Source organism: Meleagris gallopavo, chromosome 11, assembly GCF_905368555.1.
Source record: "Meleagris gallopavo chromosome 11, MGAL_WU_HG_1.1, whole genome shotgun sequence".
Lineage (NCBI taxonomy): Eukaryota > Metazoa > Chordata > Aves > Galliformes > Phasianidae > Meleagris > Meleagris gallopavo.
The window spans coordinates 1326181-1348061 of NC_139414.1; the positions used below are offsets into that span (position 1 = coordinate 1326181).

The following is a 21881-nucleotide window of genomic DNA, read 5'->3' on the forward strand; positions in this document are numbered from 1 at the left end:
ATCACTGTCTATGTTCCAGCTAAGTTTCTGCTTGTTTAATTTCACTCATTAGCTACTGCCTGTGTCAAGCAAGCAACAGTGCTGTGAAATATCATTTTACCACAACTATTCCAGCAGTGACTGAACTAATGATATACCAAAATAGTTTCCAAGAAGTACATGGCAATAAAAACCACCTTAGAAGCACATGACCTTGTTACACATTGGACTTGTTTCCGAATATCAAGGTGTCCTGAGGTTGTGCCCTAACCTGCAGCAAAAATTATCAGGGATGTACCCACCAGCATGTATAAATTGTATGTAACGCAGAATCATTTTCAGCAGAGCATAAAGATAACAAATCTGCATTTGGAGGTTGCCAAAAGCAGTACAATTCATTTCACAATAAATAGGAGAGAAGAGCAATGTTCCCCATCTCTTCTTGATGAAGCGTTTTACAGCACCGTAGGTGTACACATTATGCACTGAATTGTGTGGCTTTCTTTCTTTCTTAGAGAGCTGTGCTTTGAAATAAATAAAGCATATCACACATACAGAGATGAAACCAATTTCTGAGCTGTATTCTGATGAATATGTGTGGCTTCCCAAATGAGAGAAATGGATTGAGGGAAGTGGAAACCACAATAGCCAAAGTTACAAGGAAGATGCTACTGGGACCAGCAAAGAGAGAATTTGCCTGACTCATCACAGAGACTTCCACAACTAAGTGAAAGTAAAGTAGCAGCTCCATTAATTCTTTATGGAGTTCACAAATCAATGTGAAATTTCATATGCTTTGCCAAGACATCTGCACCATCATGTTTGGGAATATTTATGCACAGTTATATAGAGTATGTAAGCATACAGAGAAAGATAAGGGTCCTTCTTCCCCATGCAGATTTGCATTAAGTCAAATAAAATTGATGTGGTATCTGGTAGGGAATGTAGGAGGATTCACAGAGCCATGCCACTGAACTTGTCAGCTAGAATACTTCATTCTGTTATTGGAAATCATTACGCTCACTTTCTAGAAGTCGCTTTGTATTTTGAGTGGTTTGTAAAGCAAATGGAAGTGCAAAAATGTAATGTATCTTGAGAATCAACCATTGGTTTCAGGTTCCTTATTAGGTTAATTACTCTTCCACCAGCAGCTGTATTTCTTCTTTACAAACTCTCACAACACAGGCTTTGGTTATCACCTTCCATCAACAATTATATGTGGAGAACTAAAAATCTTGCTTTCCTCAACTGAAGTTGAGGAAAACTCATGATGTTCACCATTTAGGGGACAACAGATAAGAAAATTTCCTTTATTCTCTCAGCTTCTCTGCTGCAAGTGTACACTTTTGTGTACACTTCTGTCTTCTCTTTAAATAAATACTGCCTTAGCATGAGGGAGATATGGACAGTCAGTGGGAATGGCTAGTGAAATTTAGCACAAATTCAGCACCCTTACCTCCCACAGGGGAGCACACGATGAAGACTTTTTGCTTTAGAAAAGGTATTTTTGTGTTTCAAGGCTACCAGTTGTGACCCCAGATCTTACACCAATCTGTAGAGCTGTACTGCTTCTTGCAGGGGGATGGATACATACAGAACATATCTGTTTCATCACAGACAGCAACCCACACCAACCTGATGGCCCAGAGGTGTTCACCATCACACTGTGTCAACCTGAGAAATCAGGAATGCAATTTTGGGACTTTTCCACATACCTGCCAGGCAGTAACTTGAACTTGAGTGCTTGGTGCTCAGCTTTTCTTCAGTTCAGGCCTCCCAGCTCAGAAGAACCGCAGTGCAGTCAGAGCCGTGGTCGTTCCCATGCTCATTTGAGGTGAGCTGGGGTTCTGGCTGAGATAAGAGTGCAGCAGCGTTTAGATCAGAGCAGAGCATGGTAATGACTACTATTGCCACTTCAAACCACACAACCTCCATTAATTTAATCATTACTGCAAGCAGAATCAGGACATTGAAAAATAAGTCACTTGAATTAGAATAAACTTTCCAAACTCTATGTTTCCATTTATTTTTAATAAAGCTCTAGCTTGCTAAGAATATGGGCTGCAGCACAATGGAAAAATCTCATTTATAAAATAATGTAAAATCTATCTGGTGTGTGGGAAGAAGATAAGGGTTGTTTATCAACAGAAATAAAATGATTGAAATGGGAAGTAAGATGCTGGATATCCTTCATTTGCAGACTGCACAGCTGCAATTAGCAACACAAAGAAGGTATTCACCATTTCAAAAAATCTTAGTGCACTGATGCATCTTACTAAAACTATCAGCAGTGAAAGGCTCCATCTTAGAATACAATTAATTTTAAACATGGCAAATTTGAAATTCATCTATAGCATTTGTAGTCTATATATTATGCATCAATTTCAACAATGTATATGTTCTGGATGCTTGCTCACAAGCATGTATGTTTATACTTCCCTGTGATAAGACTTCAGTCATTTTTTTTCTATTAAAAATATATGTAGTTAATACCATTTTTTGTTACTTGTTATTTTCATTTATTTCAGCATGCATGGGCATTTATACATCTAGACACGATCATCATCTGAAGTGAGAATACAAAATAAAGCTTTTTTTCCTTAACGTGCCAATTTAAAAACCTCTTTCCACAATTTATTTTATAATTCCTTTTCTAACACATTGTACTCACATTTAGTATCGCTTCAGCTGAAGTGCAATGTAAATTTCTCACCAAAAGGCTTCATCTTCAGGAGGAATGTCTGTTTCCAGTCTGTACCTCCTATTTAGCATTTTTCAAATTAAATCTCTCCTAGATGAATCCAGTATATTGCTCAGCAGTTATTGAAATTTATGAACATGTTTAAGCTTTTTCATACTGCTGTTAACCATTATGACTGCTTCCTTTAAATCTTCCATTTTATAGCTATCACTTTAGCAGAATGCATTGGTGACATTCATGATTTTCTCAGATTACAACGGTGCCCATGCTTAATGTCTCAGACTAGAATTACGCCTTCAGCTCCATTCCTTGGCTGTGTGCTTTGACACCTGCTCCACTGAATCCCCAAAGTTCCATCACCAAACTGGCAGAAGGCACAAGACTGGGGGAACAACCACCACGGTCCATGGGGCAGATTGCCACCTCTATTTCTGCTGTGCATAAAAGCCCAGCAGCAATTGCTTTTACCAACTCCCAATCCATGTAACCACCCAACTGATGCAGTAATGCCAACTGTGAGCCAAGGGAAATGTCTTCTCTTTGCACAAGGGACAAAAACACTGAGGGAAAAGCACAGAGAACAAGGTATACCTGTGAGCAGGATCCCAGTAAGCAGCCTTCCCTGGGGGACAAACAGGCAGGCTTGGCTGCTTCAAGACCAGCATCAGAGCTCCAAGCTGGTATACAGCTCTTCTATTCCTTAACAAGTTACAGTACCAACGAGTGCAACTGTGAGATGAAAGGTGACCAATCTGAGGGACTGAGTTGGCACTGATGTTCAAACTGCACTCTAAAGATCCTGAAGGGCTGTGAACGGTAGCTGAGGAAAGCCATCAGGACACTTAACATTCACTTCCCAGACACCTGCACTACTCTCCTGACAGACTTGATTTCTTGCCCCTCCTTCCCAAACACAATGCACAAACATGCAGATACTGTAGGGAAAAAAAGGAATCATAAAGAACTTGCCTGCTAGGTGAAACGTCAGCATTTCTCTCACCACTAAGCTGCTTTGGCAACTGAGCAAGTTTCTTCAAACTCTGACAGAAAAGAGAAAGCAAGCTGAAAATCATTCTGTGATCGAGCGTGCAAGCAAGCCTGAAAGAGGAAGGGCAGCCCTTACAAAGCACACAGATTCCTGCTCAGGATAAGTGACCTTATCACTCTCTATGACTATCTGAAGGGAGCTTGTAGTGAGGTGGGGGTTGGCCTCTTCTCCCATGTAACTACCAATTGGACTAGAGGGAATGCCCTCACGTTGTGCCAAGGGAGATTCAGTTGGACATTGGAACATACTTCTTCTCCAGGAGCATGGTCAGGCTCTGGAATGAGCTGCTCAGGGAGGTGGTGGAGTCACCATCCCTGAGGGGGGTTGAAGAAGCACGCAGATGTTGTACTGAAGGACATGGTTTAGTGGGAAATGGTGGTGGTAGTTGAATGGTTGGACTGGATGATCTTGGAGGTCTTTTCCAACCTTGGCGATTCTATGATTCTGCTTCTACTCTCACTCATAAATCAAATCCAAAGCCAAAAACACAATGACCATAAACGCTTCCTATCCTCCTCCTTACTTCCTCTGGAGCTTTTTAACTGTACATCCACAGGGCAGGGATCACCAGCACACAAATGCCAGTTAGTCGTTAATTCTGCAGTGCAAACCCATAGCCAGACCTTTCTGCATCTTCAAGGTACAGTTTTTCATGTACTGGTCCTGGCAAAAGAAAAAAAAAAAAAAAAAAAAGATTATGGAAAAATTGTAGAAAATTTAGAAGTGATTATTAATAGATTTTATTTTTTCTACGTACTAAAGTCATTTTACACCAGGAACGTACCATGTTAGTTTATGTTCACCTAAACTGGCAGTGGCTGATAGCACTTAAAAAAACTCAAACCTTTGTACTCATACACAACTGTATTGTCTGCACACTGTGCTTTCCTACAGTCAAAAGTCATTTCAACTCTGAAATGAGGAACCTAGGTGGACAATCGCACACTGAGCGGTAACTAAGCAAAGAAGCATGGCACCTGTCTGCTTACTCAGGAGAGGACCTTCTGTTGCAGAGGGGAAGGCAGCTACACCCCATCACAGCTTCAAGCAGGCGTGGCTTAACCACAGCTTAAACCATGCAGCAAAAAAATCAGAACCTCAGTACCTGAATTAACAGCTGAGCTCCTGAGAAAGCCACATATTGGCAAGATAAGGCAGAAGTCATACCATAAATGCCAACAACTCAGAACACACTGCTTATATACAAATCCATGCTCTTCTCGCAGCTTCCCATCTTGGCATCTCACTAGCTCTTATCTTACTGCTTTACTTTTCCTGCTTACAAACAGTGACAAATCAGAAGAAAAAAAGATAAATAAATAAACAAGTCTCAAATTTAGTTTCAAAAGACAAATTAAGTACTAATGCAGCTGCTTGTCACATGAATGGCTAATGATTTTAAAACTGTACTATTTTTCACAGTAACAGCTTCCATTTTTCATCTTATGGCACAGCTACCTGGTAAAAGCACTTGATAGGTCCTGATGTTTAATTAAAATAATTTTTACTAAGCCAAAAGCCTTTCCCTCGATTTCTCGCTGGGCTGAATACAATTGGTTGTAGATCACTGAATGCAGCTCAGTGGGAAGCAGGGCAAAGGCATTGCAGAGACAGGGCAGAGCACAGCTGCTCTGTGCCACCCGCTTCAGGGTGCTGCTCATCCAGATGCTTTTAAAAGCACGAAGCTTTGGGGAAAAATCAACTGGCAGAAGCATCTACTGAATTAGAAAGCACCAAAAATGTTAACAGCGTATTATTTTTCCAGATGTGTTTTTGCCTTCTGAGTGGCCATTTCACAAATGCCCATCAGTGTGGAGTTTAAGTCTGGAACCACTTCAGGATTTTCATGTTCAACACCCAGAGGATTACACACATATATAATTATTAGTTTGCACGTGCCAAGGACAAATGTGAGCTAGATACCCTTTTCTAATTCACTGATCATCCCCGCTGAGGAAAACCTTTTACGGTTCTGTGCAACTCCGCCTTTGTCAAAAAGGAGGGGATTGCCAACGCTGAGAGTATCCCAGCAGGAGACCCCACACATCTCCATATGCTGCAGCTAAGGTTAGCTGGGTGCTCATTCTCAGAGCCCCGTTCTGTCACAGAGCTCACTAAAATGACTGGAAAATACTGAGAGGAAAGCCAAGGCAATAAGCCCAGTGCCACCAGAAGACAACTGGTTGAGCTAATGCTGAGATCAGGGCTGCTCATCTCATAGCTGCCAAAGCCGGAAATCAGAAGGGCAGGAAGATCTGTGTATCATTTACACTGCAACTTGGAGGTCATGGACCCTAAAACCTATACATCCTAAAACCAGCAGGGTACACTCACCTACAATATCTAAGCATAGCTATGGGCTGCATCTAGGAATCTTTACTGCCTACTTCCTAACTTAATACTAATCAAGTGCTAATACTAATCATTAACAAAAATCTACTGCAATTCAGCATTATTCTTACATGCAAGTACACACACAAGTACCTGCAGCCCATTAAGTTTTGCTTAAATAAATTGGTGTATCAATGACTAAGGATAGAATATACTTAATAGAGTAATCACATTTCTGAACAGGAAATATCTTGTAGAAAATCTCCCACTTCGTTGTTTGCCAATTAGTAAAGAGCTATAACCAGCATTTGTAATTTAGCTTCAGAACAAAGCATGTTCTGCAAGACCCTGGCCTCATCTCCTTCCTGGTCATCAAGTTCCCATAGTTGGCATGAGATCTCTTAATTGTAAGTAATGAGTTAATACGTCAGTGATCCTCTCCAAGGCCACCTTCCTGACTGCACCAGCATCTCTTGACATGGGCTCAAGCTGCCCAGGCATGTTGTACTCACTAAATTACACTATTGAGTCAACAGTCATGTAATGAAAGAAGTGATGGCAGGACACTTCTGAAATTACAAGGGATTTTTATTAATTATAGTAAGAACACTGGCATGGAAATCTATTAAGTTTTTCCTGTTTAAAAAAGCTTGCTTACTCAACATCAGGAAAAGAAAGAGACCTACTTTACCACATCAATCAGAAAACATAATTTATTACATGCCTGTTTGGTTTTCCAAGTTAGTACAATTACATGTTGTTGCTTCTAAATACAATTTAAGCAAAGGCAGGTATCAAAAATACCCACACATTCTGATTCATTGGTATGCCATGCAGTCAAAGACTTGTAGAAGCTGTTAATGATACATGAATTATGTATGCTACAGCTCAATATAACATTTGGTGTGATTTAAACAGCATGAACTTTTAGTGAAAGTCATTTTGATTCTGTGATGTATTACACTTCGAAAACCCTTAGCAGGAGGTGGGAATTGAATGATGTTCTCTGAAAGCTTTTATTTGTTAAGCATACACAATACAGCTGCAACTAGATCCTAAATAATGGCAAGGAGTGAAACGGAAGATCCGAAACAAAATTAGGTTGCTGCACAACTCGATTGTGAGTGTCAGTGAGGGAAATGGAAGCAGCAGAGGGGAAGAAAACAGGCAGAAACCAGCCATCCCCCTTTTCCTCTATGAACGTCAAGCTAGCTTAGTAATATTTCTTATTGTAAACATTACTGTTCAACCTTTGCCTCTGCAACACCCAACAGCTGGCTCTCAGCCCTGCAATTAGGCTGCTATTTCACTAACGAAGCTCTGAATCACTAGAAGGAAGAGCCATCCAGCTGCTTCATAAAGGGTGAATGAGGTGGACATAACCTTCTTTAAGAACTTAAATGCAAGGAGGGGAAGAATTATTAAAACACAGGTGAATAATGTGATCTTCAGTTTTATTTTCTTTAAGACATCCAAACAGTTCAGAAGGAATTTTAATATATATGAATGTGATAGCAGTAATTTCTGTTGCCCAAGGAGAGCTTTAAGCAATGACCCATTTCCTACTTCATAAATATTTACAGCAATCCTTTGGAGGAAAGTATTATGAAGACTTAGGAAAAATTTGTCTAAGGACAAAGATGCTTCTTTGCTAGCTCTGCTATTGCCAAATGTGGGGGTTTATCACTGTGATATTATACAGAAGCCTTTTCAGTGCACAGCCAAAATCAGGGACTGGAATCAGACTTAAGTGAAACACAACCTGTTTGTTAAGGACAGGAATTTCTCCTCTTCACTGTAATCTTGTTTATTTCAGGAACATTCAGCACTGAACCATCTCCTCTATATCATTAAAGAGAAAGCTGCAATTGACATGGTAATAGGAAGAGGAACATGCTTCTGGAAACCTCTTGGAAACAGCAGGCAATGATGGGCAACAGGTATTGTCCATTCCGGGGGTGGAAATGGAGGTGGACTCCTTCAACATCAGCTAAAACACCTGCAGTCTAGAAGATGAAATTACTGAAATCTCTGAGATTCCAGTCCAATGACTTCCTCTAGACAAAATCTTAAATTTACTCATAAAAGAGGACTGTGCTTTTAGGGTTGACTTTGGATATACAGAAGGGTTTATTTTGTTTTGACTTAGTCAATTACGGTAAGCAGACATCCATCCTTTCTGGAGTTTAGGACAGATGCACACATGCTGTCACATTCTTTACACACAGTTACTAAGTGCTGCAAAACATCACACTCCTAAGCCACAGCAGTCTCTTTCAGTCCTAAAGACAAGCTAGCCAGGGAATAATGGACATTTTTATGCTTCAGTATGTCCTACTGAGACTTGGCCACTGAACACGGCCTGATGTAAGTAACAGGAACAGACATTACTAAATACAGTTGTCTAATAGAAATACAGTTATACTCCCAAAAGAAGGAGGGGCGCAAACCATTCGCTCAACAAAATGGAAAGGATGGTTCTCTAATACTTTACATGCACAATCCGGGAAATTTTCAGGATTTCTGCCAGACACGATGTCCAGTGAGGAATTAAGAAGTGCATAATATAACTGAAGAAGAACGTAGAAGAAGAATGTCTAATTCTAAAGAAGGCTTATAAAATCCCATCAATACGAGTGCAAGTAGATGTCAAAAAGAATCAGAGTAGCAGCATACACTGTTCAATAGAAAACAGAAATTCTCCAAAGTGTGCTTATTCTTACAGCACTTAGTAAGGTTTGGGGGGGTTGGTACAAATGTTGGGGAATATTTGCAGAAAGTGGTGTTTCTAGCACAAGCGTGATGATATTGGCTCTAAAGGAAGATCATCAACAGAATTATTTCCTGTAGCAGAGATTCTGCTTTGCCTCCTCATTGTCATCATCATCACAAACCATGGTACATCAGATACAAAGCTCATACCTCTTTCGTGTGCTTACAGAAATATAAAAGCAACTCCTTTCAGAGGAATTTTCACAGTTTCAAAAAAAAAAAAAATCTTGTTCTGTATTAGGATGATTAGGATGAAATGAAAATGTTGTATTTTGTGAAATTCAGATCTCTTAAAAGCCAACCAACCAAAAAAACAAATCCCCAGACACCAGTATTCTCAGCATTATCCAAAATGGTTCGGCAGCAATTACAGCATTCACTTGGAATTTAGGGGACAGCATTTTCAGGTCCCCGATCTGCCCTGATCTCCTGCCTCACTTCTGACACTGCTTCAGGACTCTGGGCTGAGGAAGCTCCTTCTGATTAAATGACAGCGATTGAAACAGAATACATAAGAGAAAATCAAAATCGACATTGTATATTTTTCTGCCCTCAGTAGAAGAAAAACAATGAAATAGCAATCCTCAATCACAGGAGGTGATTATAGCCTTGCACAGTCTACACGCTATCGCAAAAGAACACGATGTTTAGGCTCTCGGCTTGTTAAATTAATACATTTTTATCCTGATCACAGAGAAACAGAAAGTAATAAAAAAGAACTCAGAGAACACAAAGACAATAGTAATACAACTGATTACCAATTGGATTACACTGTTTTCCAGAGTGATTCACACAGCAGATGCAATGTATACACTCATAACTTGGAGTCTTCTTGTATTACAGCTGACCTCGTAAACACTAAAATTTCTCAAAAATATACACTAGATTGAAAAACCTGAACTTAAGACAGTTATATATCGAGTTAGGCTCTCATTACCTGAAAGCCATTGGCCCTATATTAAATTCTAAAAATCCTGTTGCTTACCATTGTTCTCTTCCGTTAAAACTTAAGCAAGACATTAAGCACAACTGTTCCTATCTTTCAGCTACTGAATTACTGCAATTTCTGAACACATGTCTTTGATTTAAAAAATGCAAAATTCAGTGTCTGGGAACTCAAAGGAAAAAAGAAAACTGAATACAAATCAGCCTGGGATCTAAAAAAAGAAGATATAAAAATACACACACAGAGGCAGAGATTTGACTGTAAGTGGGGGAAATGTTGATGGAATACAGTATGTCTTGTAAGACAAGATGCTAGACAGTACCTGGGCCAAGCAGACCCACCAACTGACAGAGAAAAGCTGTAACTGATCCTCCCCATCTCCATGAGGTGCAAACATCAAACCCATGCTTGGGAAAGCAAGAAGCCAGCTCAGTCAACCTATAAACACAACGCTGCTTCACCCTTGTACTGCAATGCTTGCCCATCCTGTGAATACAGTTCCCACTGACAGGGGCATGCTCCAAACTAGTTGGTTGTTGTTCCACTACAGAACTCATACCACTGCAGTGCCAGCATTATGATGCACTCCGCTATTCTACTTATTTCTACACAATACACCAGCTAGACTGAATCAGAAACTGTTTTTAAGTGTTGATGCTGTCAGTTTCTGCCAGACTGGGATGGTGTTTGTCAAGGTACCCAACATGCAGAAAAGCACAAACAGGAGATGAATAATACTGAGCACGGCAGTATTCCCCTCTGGGCTGCATATAAGAATGGATTTCTTCTTTGTTTTGCTAAGTCACTGTGTTCTGAAACAAACACGCACACTAACAGGACTTAAGATGCAATAGAGGAAGGGGAAAGTTATCTGAAAATTCTGCCAAAATCATTAAAAATGCATACATCTTATCTGCAGCAGCATACAAACACATTCCCTGCCGTGTTTTGTTGTTAACAACTGGGTTAAAATTCTCACAGTTTTCTCCTAATAAGAACTCTTATGAAAAAACACTTCAGGGAAAAGAGGAGGAAAACAGTAAAAGAAAAAAAAAAAAAGTAAGGAACGACATTTCCATTTGTTTTTGAGAACTGAGATTTGGAGTTTTGACACATTTCCTCCTGCATTTTCCCCTTTTTCTTTTTTTTTTTTTTTTTTTTTTGCATCAGTGCAATAAAAAAATCTTCAGAAACTGTTTCTTTCATATCCTCCTTCCGAATCCCCTTCTATTGCCTCACCATCTTCACAACTTTACCAGCTTCAGTAAGTTAATGGCAGAAGGTGGTGTTTTGTTTTCCTTTCGTCCCAAACTTTTCCAAAGCTTGAAGTTTTGCAAAGTTTGTGAGAGAACTGGAATAAAAGTTTACCTTTTTACTTTTTCTTTGAGATTCTCCATTTTTTACTTAGCTAAAAGTGCAGCTGAGAAAAGAATGTCAAATCAGAAGCGTACGTGTCAAGCATTGGGTGGAAGAGAAACAAGGTGAAACCAACAGCAGTACCTTCGCTGGAGTACAAAACAAGGAGGAAGAATCCTCATCCAGAGAAAACCATGAAAATACATTTTGTATTCTGACTTTCTGTAACCTGGGGTGCTAATGACCATCACCGGGGCTCTTTCAGAGGGAGTCTTGATGCACTGAGAACAACCAGTAAGTCACTAAATGTGAAAAAAGTCTCTAAAATTGGACAAGTTATGTTTTTGTAAGAAAGCCAATGCTATCCTTCAGCTTCCTCTGCAGTTAGTGGGGAAAGATGAGTCTTTGCCAAGGGTGATTTCAACTTAGAGAACCATAGACTATCCCAATGTGGAAGGGACCCATAAGGATCATCAAGTCCAACTCCTAGCTCCACACAGGACCACCCAGAAATGAGACCGTATGTCTGAGAGCTTTGTCCAGACACTTCTTGAACTCTGGCAAGCTTGGTGCCATAAGTTAGGCAGGCCCCAATTAGGCTATTGCAGTGCCTGATCACTCTCCTGGTGAAGAACCTTTTCCTGATACCCAACCTGAACCTTCCCTGTACCAGGTTTTCATCTAAACATCTGTTCTAGCAAAGGATAAATCAGCTCTTAAACATATTTCTCTGCTTGTTGGGAACCATACAGGGAGCATTAGTGACAACTGTGGCTGGAAACTCAAGTTCAGATTGCTAAAGCTACAGGATAAATCCTACCCTGAGTGACAAAATGAAGAGAACATAATATGGCAGCTTCCTTCCTGCTACTGACAGCATCAGCATTGCCTGTGGAAAAAAAGAGCAAAGTGAATTGAGTTTGCCTGCAGCTCTGTTTTGCATTTCACTACCAGCTGGTAATGGAAGGACAATGCTTTCAAATCCTAGTGCCACACAGGGAGATCATCTCAACTGAAAAAGCATAGGGCTTTTCCTCCTAGGCTTCAGGAAAAAAAAACAAAATGGCACAAAACACCACAAAAAACCCACTCAGTATTTACAGGAGATATACTGGAAATAGAAAAACTGAAAAAGATCACAAGAGGTTTCTTCTTCCTTTTCCTTCTTGATTCTCTATGTTCACTCTTCTTCCCTACTGTGTCCTTATAGCAGGATGGACAATGAAACGAACCTTGTAAACCTTTAAAAGGTACTGGATGCAGGAGTGCAGGTGGGGCCTCACAAGGGCAGAGCAGAGGGACAATCCCCTCCCTGTCCCTGCTGCCAGCTCTCTTCTGATGGAGCCCAGGATACCACTGCCCTCCCAGGCTGCAAGGCACACACTGCTGGTGTGTGTTCAGTTTTTCATCAGCAGGACGCCCAAGTCCTTCTCAGCAGGGCCGCTCTCAAGGAGTTATTCTCCCACTCTGTATACCTATCTGGGATTACTTTGATCCATGGAAAAACTTGCACAATATTCAACATAGCAAGAAAAAGGCTACGCAAATCCAGTTCACCAGAAGAATTAAAAAAAGGCATATCAACAATATCCACGTTGCTCCTAAAATTGGGTATTTTGCTTGGATGTGCAGCATATTTCAGCAGAAAGTTGATGTTAGATTAGTTTTGCATTTCAGCAAGCCAGAGTGACCGTGAGGACACACATAGCATTGCATGGTAGCATTCAGCTTGGATTCAGGAAACTAGACTTGTACTCCTGCTTTGGCCAGCATGTGGCAACACCCTTACCTCTACAGGTGGAGATATGACACATAGTTCTGTGGAAACCTAGAAACAGCTTCTGATGATGAGGACAATTGCTCTGTGCTCAAGCTAATTATGTTAATCAGGACCTTTGAGAAAGAAATGTGAATGAAGGTTGTTAGGACCTAAGGAACAGCTAAAGCAGGAGATTTGACCTTGGGATACGGGGGGTCAACCAAAGCTGCAAAGAATGGGGAGCAATGAGGACTTCCCTGTGGCTGAGGCTGAGAGCATTGCTGTCACCACTGGATGAGCTGCTACAGACCAAGAGCACAGCTTTAATCAATCCACAGGGATGCTGATCTCCTCGCTCGTTTTTGGGATTCCAGGACCTTGGAGTCCCAAAGACAGAACTCACAGCCGCAGCCAGGCTCAAGGACTGCAGGCAGTAAGCATCAGAGCTGTGGGAGCCAGAGCACTGCCACATCAAATTAGTGAAACAGATGTGAGCTTTCTAGGGCTTGGCTTAATCTGACTTCCAGCTCTTCATCTGGAGAATGGGAACACCCACCATCCTGTCACCTAACAGATGAGCTGAGGATCAATTAGCTCTCTGAAACTCTCCTCTCCAAATAAGCACCACAGAATGGCCATAAGGAAATCAATAGTTCTCTATTCACATCAAGATGTGAACAGCATGCAATAAATACAGCACAAGGAACAAGGCTGGAAGGAAACGAGACCAGCAGCCCTCTGCAGAGAAACAGCATTCACAGACAGAGGGGCAACCAAATTATGGTAGCAGGCAGGCCTCAACTCTTGCAAGCATTGCTCTTGCAATGGCAATGTTCACACGTGCATACGATTATTTCCAACAGACCTTGAGAAGCAAAGGGCTGATCTGACTTGCAGTACTTGTGTATGCCTCATCCTGAACAGGACCTGCTGTCATCAGCCGTGCCATAAGATGTCAAAGGCCACGGAAAGCAATACAGTTCTGCAGCTTACAAGCTGCTGGCAGAAACCAGGGACACCTGCTCTGCCGTTAGAAGTCAGTCCAGCCAGAGGAAGCCGAGGCATAGCTTCCCAGGAGCAATGATGGCCCAAAGGCTCTAGGAAAAACAGCCCAGGCTCATAGCACCCACTGGTTTGACAGGGTCAAAAAATAACACCATGTCCACAACTATGAAGAGACATGATTCTGCCAGAGTACAGTGGCAACAGTAACTTCATTTTGCAGATGCGTGCACCTCCCTGACTGGGTGCTTAGAGTCTGCTGTACCTTTTTTTTTTTTTAAATATGATAATCTTAGGAGACAAGCAGAACTGCAGAAATGGAGTGGTAGAAACTCCCAGTTACCTCACTGCATAAAAATTCTCGTTACCGTTGGTAGCTGCCATTCAAACTCAAAAGCTGCTCTTCAGGATTGCTGCAAACTGAATCAGAAGCTAAAGCCCGGATGACATGATAATAACATTGAACAACTCTTGGTCTGTCATATTTTTGGGCTTAGCCTTTCCTACAACCCAGGCCTCAATATTCACCCTCCTCAAGTCCACGTGTCTTGTGTTTGCTGAGTGTATTTAAAGATCTGTAGAGATTCCACTAGTTAAAGTCACATGCTACATGGGCACAAAAGTAACTGCGATGTTGAGCACGTTGCAAAGCACGAAGCTCCAGAACAACTATCAGGGAGTCTGCCTTAAGAACTTGCAACCATAAAATTACAATAGACTTTTAATATTTCTGGGGGGGAACACGATTACTGTGCATGCATTCTAGACAAAATCTTTTAGAATCAGTTGGTGTAAATTTCAGAGGTCTGTCCAACTTTTGGAATATGTAATCTCACTGCATTAAAGGTGCCATTGCCCTGCACAGAACTAGTAGCCTCCAAGCCCAAGAGTCTCCATCTTCTCCCGTGGCTGTTACAACCTTTCCGGCTCGTCACACAAATGGTTGCACAGCCATTGGGTTCTTAGACAAGCCAGCATTATCTTCAGGGATGCTGATTTATGAGGAACAAAATAATTACATTTTGATTTAAACCCCAGAGTATTTCAAGTATTGCAATTCAAGCAAAGTATTTTGGGATGTCACAGGCTTGTACCATAGTATAGATTTGTGTGTGTTTCAGAATCAATTATCATTAATATAACAACAAGTGCCAAGTGCTGTTCAAGCATATTTAATTCTCAAGTTCTGTTGGGGTTGTTATAAAGTGACTCATGTTCAGAGAAACAAATCTTGTGACTCCTGCAATTACTTTCCAGTATTTTCCATTTAGCAGCTTTTTGTTGCTGCTGGTATTTTTGTTCATATTGAAAGAGGGAAAAAAACAAACCAACAAAGGCTTGACCAAAGAAAAAGAAAGCAGAAATGAACGGATAACATAACATGTAAAGCTACAAATCTATCAGTATATTCTTTTCAAAGGAACTTCAGCAAACAGGATGATGAATTTTTAGTGAAGTTCTGTAAGCAATGTATCACTTATATCTCTTCCACATTTTTTAAATCTCTGACCTTTGGCTCTGTGCTGGTCCCACAGATAGTCCAGCAAAAGGAAGCACTACTTACCTTCTTGGAAGTGCATATTCTGGGATATATATAGGGTGTCTGGCGATTATGGCTCCGTACGAAGGCTTCCAGGAGTTGGATTCACTTATTTGCTTTGCTGGAATTTCTGGATGATATATTTTTAAATTCCATCTCAGACAAGAGACCAAAAAGTCTAAGGAAAGAAAGCAACAAGCTTCTGGCTTATAAGATCTAATTTGAACTGCAGTGACAGCAATAATGTATGAAGAGCTCTCATGGTTTCCTTATTCAGCCTGTCTCAACAGCTATGAATTGTTACCTCAGGAGTAATAATCTATGTTTTCTAAAAGCAAACTCCTCTTAATATAAGAAAGTCAAGCCAGAATCATTCTGGTGCCTGAATAAAGTAATCTGTCACTTAGTGATTGAAGCCAGATCAATTCCATGATGCTGAACTCTTATAGCATAAGACTAGTTTATACCAAAATCATAGCTTTTCTGGTAAAATTGATCTGTGCTACTTTGATCATTTTAATTAGTCCCAAATAAAGCAGATGAGATCAAAATTAAAAGGAGCAGTTTGAAAACCCTAATCCCACTCTGACTGTTGGACATACACTTAGTGATTCACACTTTGTGAGCCACAAGGTAAGAGCTCCATGAATTCAACCATGAGAATGTCTGTCCTTTCTTTACACAGCTCTAGGGGCAGTGACACCACAATTCTCTGGGCAGCATTCTTTAGTGCCTGACCACTCTTCCTGAGGAGAAATTTTTCCTAATATCCAGACTGAACCTTCCCTTGAGGCCATTCCCTCTCATCATTACTTACACAGGAGAAGAGGCCGACCCCCACCTTGCCACAACCTTCCTTCAGTGTTGTAGAGAGCTGTAAGGTCTCCCCTGAGCCACCTCCTCTACAGACTGAACAATCCCAGTTTCCCCAGTTGCTCCCCATCAGACTTGTGCTCAGACCCCTCACCAGCTTTGTTGCCCTTCTCTGGACACAATCCAGGGTCTGGATGTCCTTCTTGCAGCGAGGAGCCCAAAACTGAACACAGCACTGAGGTGCAGCCTCACCAGAGGGGAATACATGGGCTCTGCCCATCTGGTCCTATGGACTTGTGACAGTCCAGGTGGAAACCCAGTAGTGCTACTTCTGCGGTTTGTGTCACATTGCTGAGTGAGGACAGTATACTATCAGGAATAATTTTATTCCCCAAATTTCTCATCTACAGCTAGCACATGTTCACACATCTTGAGAACTAGTGTCTGAGCAGAGAGATACAGCCTTTCCTACCAGCCACTTAATCCAATTTCGTAGTAGTTTTAGGATATCATAGCAGCAGTAAGAAGCCAGAGTTTAACAATTAACTTGATGCTCTCCCTCCCCACCACCTTTAATTTTAAATTAAACATACTTTCTAACACAGTCTAATTCCTCTGTTAGTTCTAACCTCTATTTCTTTTCTTGTTGGCACAGCAGGAGAGAGAAAGTGAAGGAACATCTGTGAATGTGCCTCCTTGCTGTTGCTACAGTTGATGCCAATTCTTCCCTTCTTACCACTCAACTAAACGGCCAGCTGGCTCCCCTTCTCGGAGAGCATCTCACAAGCGGTTTGACACACAGGTTTGTAATGCACGAGTCTGAATTCATGCAGCCTCTGTCCTGAAGGAAATTAAGGATTCTAAACTGAGAGAAGTCCTGCTTATCTCAAGGTGCTGTTCTGGCAGCACAAAAACATGCCCTAGGTGATACCTACTGCTTCAAATTGCTTCTAAAAGTTATAGGCATCTAAAAATAGCCAGTTACCTCATCCCCCTGATGTTAACAATCCCTGTCAGAAAGCAGTGTCTGAGCAGTAGCCACGTTCTAATGTCTTTCTCCTTCCTCTAGTATGCCTGATGTATAAGCCAGGAAGCTCTCATCATCCATTTTACCACGAATACAAGTACTAAAATTAATGCTTACCTGTGCTATACATTTATAAAAGGTAATACTAGGCTACAAGCCAGGTTACCAGAGAGAATTGTCATTGCTGTCAAATGAGCAGACAGTCACAATCTCAAAGCTCCTTAAACGCTATTTGTCCTTCATGACCTCAGCCACTCCTCACACACCTTGCTCCTAGACTGCTCATCACCTCTGTTGCGCTCCCATGGCTTTACGTCCTTCCTGTACGGTGACACCCAGACTGCACTCAGTGCTGCAGGTGAGGCCATGCAGCACAGAGCAGAGGGGACAACCCCTTGCTTGGCCCACTGGCAGTGCTGGGCCTGCTGCCCCCCAGGTACAATTGGTCCTTTTGGCTCCAGGGCACACTGCTGGCTCCGATTCAACTTTCCATCAGGCAGAACCCCCAGACTTCTTTCCACAGGGATGCTCTCCAGCCTCTTGTCCCCCAGTTTTACACAGAGGCAGGGCTGCTCAATCTGTCAAAAGTAGAGCTTCCCTATACGCAGCCATTACACAAATCACCATTCACAGCACAGTCAGAGGGAAAGAAAGAACCTGCTGCACAAGATAGGGCTAGAGAACAGGGGAAAATAAGTTTGTGGCACTGTAACATAAACTATTCCATTCCACTCAACTAGTGGTTTGGTTGGAGCAAACTCCACATCTATTCTCTGCCTCGAATTACCTGCTATGGAGAAAGCATCCATTAAAGTGCTGTGAAAATCATCTCTTGGGTCACACCTGAAGCCCTAAGATGGAGTACTCTATTATGCTTCTATTGCAGTTCTTTTTGCAGCACTATACCCCATTGCAAATTCCCTAAAAATCTATTCCGGTGTGATATACTTCAGGTCCATTACTGCACTATGCTAGTTGCAAATAAAAGCCATTCTTTTCTTCTCCTCCCTATCCCCAGCCACAATAATCCCAAGAGAGCTAGTCTTCATGCAGCTTGTCTGCAACTTTCAAGAAAAAAATAATTTACTGTACAACCTATAATTCTTTGAAGGCTGAAGTGAATCCTAAGGGCATAGTCTTCCACCAGTAAATGACACCTCAGGCTTCCTGTCCCAAAAGAATTAAAAGATATTCCACACTTAAAACCACACCTATGTATAAAAGTTACTTTTTAATTTCCTTTTTCTGCATAGCCATTCTTCATGTTTTTATATTCATCGCTAAGGAAGCTTCCAGTGTTTCATTTGCAAAGATGACATCCACTGCATATGAAATCGAGTGCTGACTGCTTTTCAGAATACACATGATTATACTTCCAGGACGTTCCTGCTCTTTTATTGGCCCCTCTAGTAATATTCTTTCCGTAGCTATCCTTGCACTTTCCATGCCAACTGGATGGCTCCTGAATTATTGATGAATCCCTTTCCGCCATGAACTGCATATGAAATAGAGGTCTACAAATGATCAGAACACTGCAAATAAGCATTTTATTTTTAGAGTCAATAGCCAAGATATCTTGAAAGTTAGTAATGCTGTTAGTCAATTAACACTCACACAACGGATTAACAAAAACAAAAAACCTGTGTTAAACCTACTGCAATATAATGTAACACTTTTATAACATAAATTTGAACTAAACGTTGTTAATGTGATACTGATGCATTGCTAAGGAGCTTTCTGCACCGTTCAGTTCGGTTTACACAACAAGCATTTCCCCCACTCCTGTTCCCAGAAAAATACGTTCAAAAGGAAGAGATAAGTTTAATATTTCTGGCAAAATATGGAATTTATTCACTTTCTGCAAAATCTGCACTCAGATGGCAAGAATAAGTTGCCACAACAAGCAACGTCGTTCATCACCAATGCAGATTAATGCTTTATATTATGCTTCCTTTGCTGTTCTGGGCATTGAGAAAAATGTGCTTATTTCTCTGCCCTATAAAATCTCTGATAGACTAATTGAGCATGTTTAATCTAAAAACAAAAGACTACTTATGATAAATTTGAAAGCAGCAGCCCACTCATACAGTAGCTACTTTTACTTACCAGTAGAAATGCACAAGTATACCTGATCGCTAAAATCTGGACAATTAAGAAATATATCTAGTCAAAATTGTCCTATATGCAAATACCTTATTTGCAGATTTTTTTTCACACCTGAAATTTCATTAGTTCTATTAATATATATCTGTAATTGGAAGGTAAATTAAAAAAAAAAAAAAAAAAGGAAAGAAACCACCCACCTCTGAAAATAAAGCAAAACAAAACCAGAAAACCCTCAAAACCCCCCACAATTAAAATAAATAACTGCTGAAGACATATATGAAGGGAATTGACTGAGTAATAAGGTAAAAGATGACAGAACCTGATCGTTCGCCCCCTCCCTGGAAGCACTCCAGGCCAGGCTGGATGGGGCTGTGAGCAACCTGGGCTATGGGAGGTGTCCCTGCCTACAGCAGAGGTTGGAACCAGGAGATCTGAAAGGTCTCTTCCAACCCATCCATTCTATGATTCTATAATTCGTGCCATTATCTGAAGCACAGTAATGCCTCTCAAGATAGAATCTTTGCACAAATCAGCCTCATCTGTGCATTACAGAAATCAGAGGCAAGCAGGAGCTAAGTACAAGTTGTTAATAGACTTACTGTCTTTGCAAGAGCTTGCTTAAAAATCTCTAATTTAAACAAAACAAACAAACAAAAAGCAACAACATCAGAATGGACATGCTTCCAACAAATGAATAAATCAATATTATCCCATGACAACGAAAAGCAGTTAAAGCTGACATACTCCTTAGCAGCATATAGAGAGCAAACCAGCTGTGAGAAGAGACTTACTGAAAAATGATTCTACCCAATGAACAAACCTAGTTTATCCATTCCTTGTTCTAGTGAAGTCGGGATATCTTGATCTTAACTCCTGACTTGAGTGAAAATGAGAGCTTAGACAGGTCACTAATCAAATCCATTACAGTAATCTGATTATTTCCCACAGAGCAACTACATGTCTACCATCTGCAAGAGCAACAAAGCATTAATTGGATACGTAAGTGGATTTCCTTTGATTTTAAGAGAGGTTTTGTAAAATCATCAGCATATTGGGGAATTAAATGTGTGTAACCTCAAACTGTAGACAAAGCGGTGTCTTAAAATATGTTGTGCCTCCAGAAACTTTTTAGGAGTTTGTTTTCAATCTTTGTATTACTTCAGTAGTCATTCACACTTCAAAACTTTCTCTTTTGAGAATAATAATCACTCTGTTTTGCTATTATTGGCCTCAAATAGACAGTTATTCTTTTGTCTCAGAAATCCTGTATTATTGTTCTGTAAACACAGCCTTATCACAGGCTTCCACTGGTGGATGGCTAAACAAAAGCAGTGACTCCCAGAAAGCTGTTTTACAATCAGGTGTGCCTCTCTTGACTGAAAGAACTGAAGAATAGAAAAAGCAGTGCCTTTGAAACCTTTACATTAGGTAACCAGGTATAACTAACCAAAGCACTGACGCTATCACAGTTCACAGAGAGACATGCCTCAAAATTAAGCGTCCAAACTTCACTTAAAAACAAATAAGCCACCAGTGGAGCATGGGAAAGCAGTTTGCATCCCCTTCATACACTTACTTTCATGGTTCCTTACCTCTTCATGGTATTTGAGGTTCCACGTTGGAAAAGAAAATTGAAACAGAACTTCTTCTGCTTTAATTTGATTAATTTCCACAGCAATGAAGGCAATTTGAACCTAGCAGATGCAGCAGTACTGTTTATGGTTTATTATCTGCAGTGAATACTATCAGCTATTTCCCCTACATGGTTACACCTTTCACTGTCTGTGGAGAATTAAAGATGAACGATAAGAGTAAAAAATTATTTTTAGATAAACTAGTGTTAACCTGAAGATACACAACCTGGTCCTTATTCTAATAATACTGATTTTAGGATTTGGGGTTTCTATCTGCAAATTACTTCTTCACTGGTGCCACAGGAAGGCTCACGTACACTTTTACTCTGCTGTACTTGTTTAAAAATGAAAAGTTCCAGAGGGCAGCAAAAGGCTGTGAAACTACTGATACCCATACAGCCCCAAGCCAAGGGAGAGTGAGGTGTTTTCTGCTTCAGCATTGCACATCAATTAATCACAGGCTGCTCTGATTAATTTCCTAAGCAGACCGAGATGCAGACCTGACTGGTGTGCTGTGAATAGAGCAGATATGTGAACCAATGCAGGCTGAAAAGGAAACACTTTTCAGTCTTTACCCGCTTGTTTGTGCAGATAAGATACAAGACATGCCCCTTCGGAGTCCTCCTGCAACATCTGTTGTAGTTTCTTGTACCTCTATAAAACTTTTTTTAAAACGCCAAGAAGTTAGAGGAGATGGCCAGTAAACCTGCAGGGAAACATATGTGTTGGCACAAGATCTACACCACCTCAGCAGAGGTAAGTGGCACGTTAGTGGAAGTGGCTTCCATATGCACAGAACCTTTAGTCTGACTCCAAACCTGAGCTGAGCCTCAATTAGGTCACACTTCATCCAATAGCTGAAGCCAC

General features: G+C 40.8%; 1 long non-coding RNA gene across 6 annotated transcripts in view; it reads right to left on the minus strand.

Annotated features, from left to right (window-relative positions):
* LOC104912620 (uncharacterized) overlaps nucleotides 1–21881 on the minus strand; it is a 237174-nt gene that overhangs the window by 122756 nt on the left and 92537 nt on the right. For 5 of the 6 annotated variants that reach the window (XR_014885429.1, XR_014885427.1, XR_014885431.1 and 2 more), the window contains 3 exons: nucleotides 4252–4391; nucleotides 3650–3720; nucleotides 1695–1830 (listed from right to left, as the gene is read on the minus strand). This is a non-coding gene — a long non-coding RNA (uncharacterized LOC104912620). Of the gene's footprint in view, nucleotides 1–1694; nucleotides 1831–3649; nucleotides 3721–4251; nucleotides 4392–15458; nucleotides 15629–21881 lie in introns of those variants that run through there. The other variant, XR_014885430.1, reaches the window with a different exon arrangement.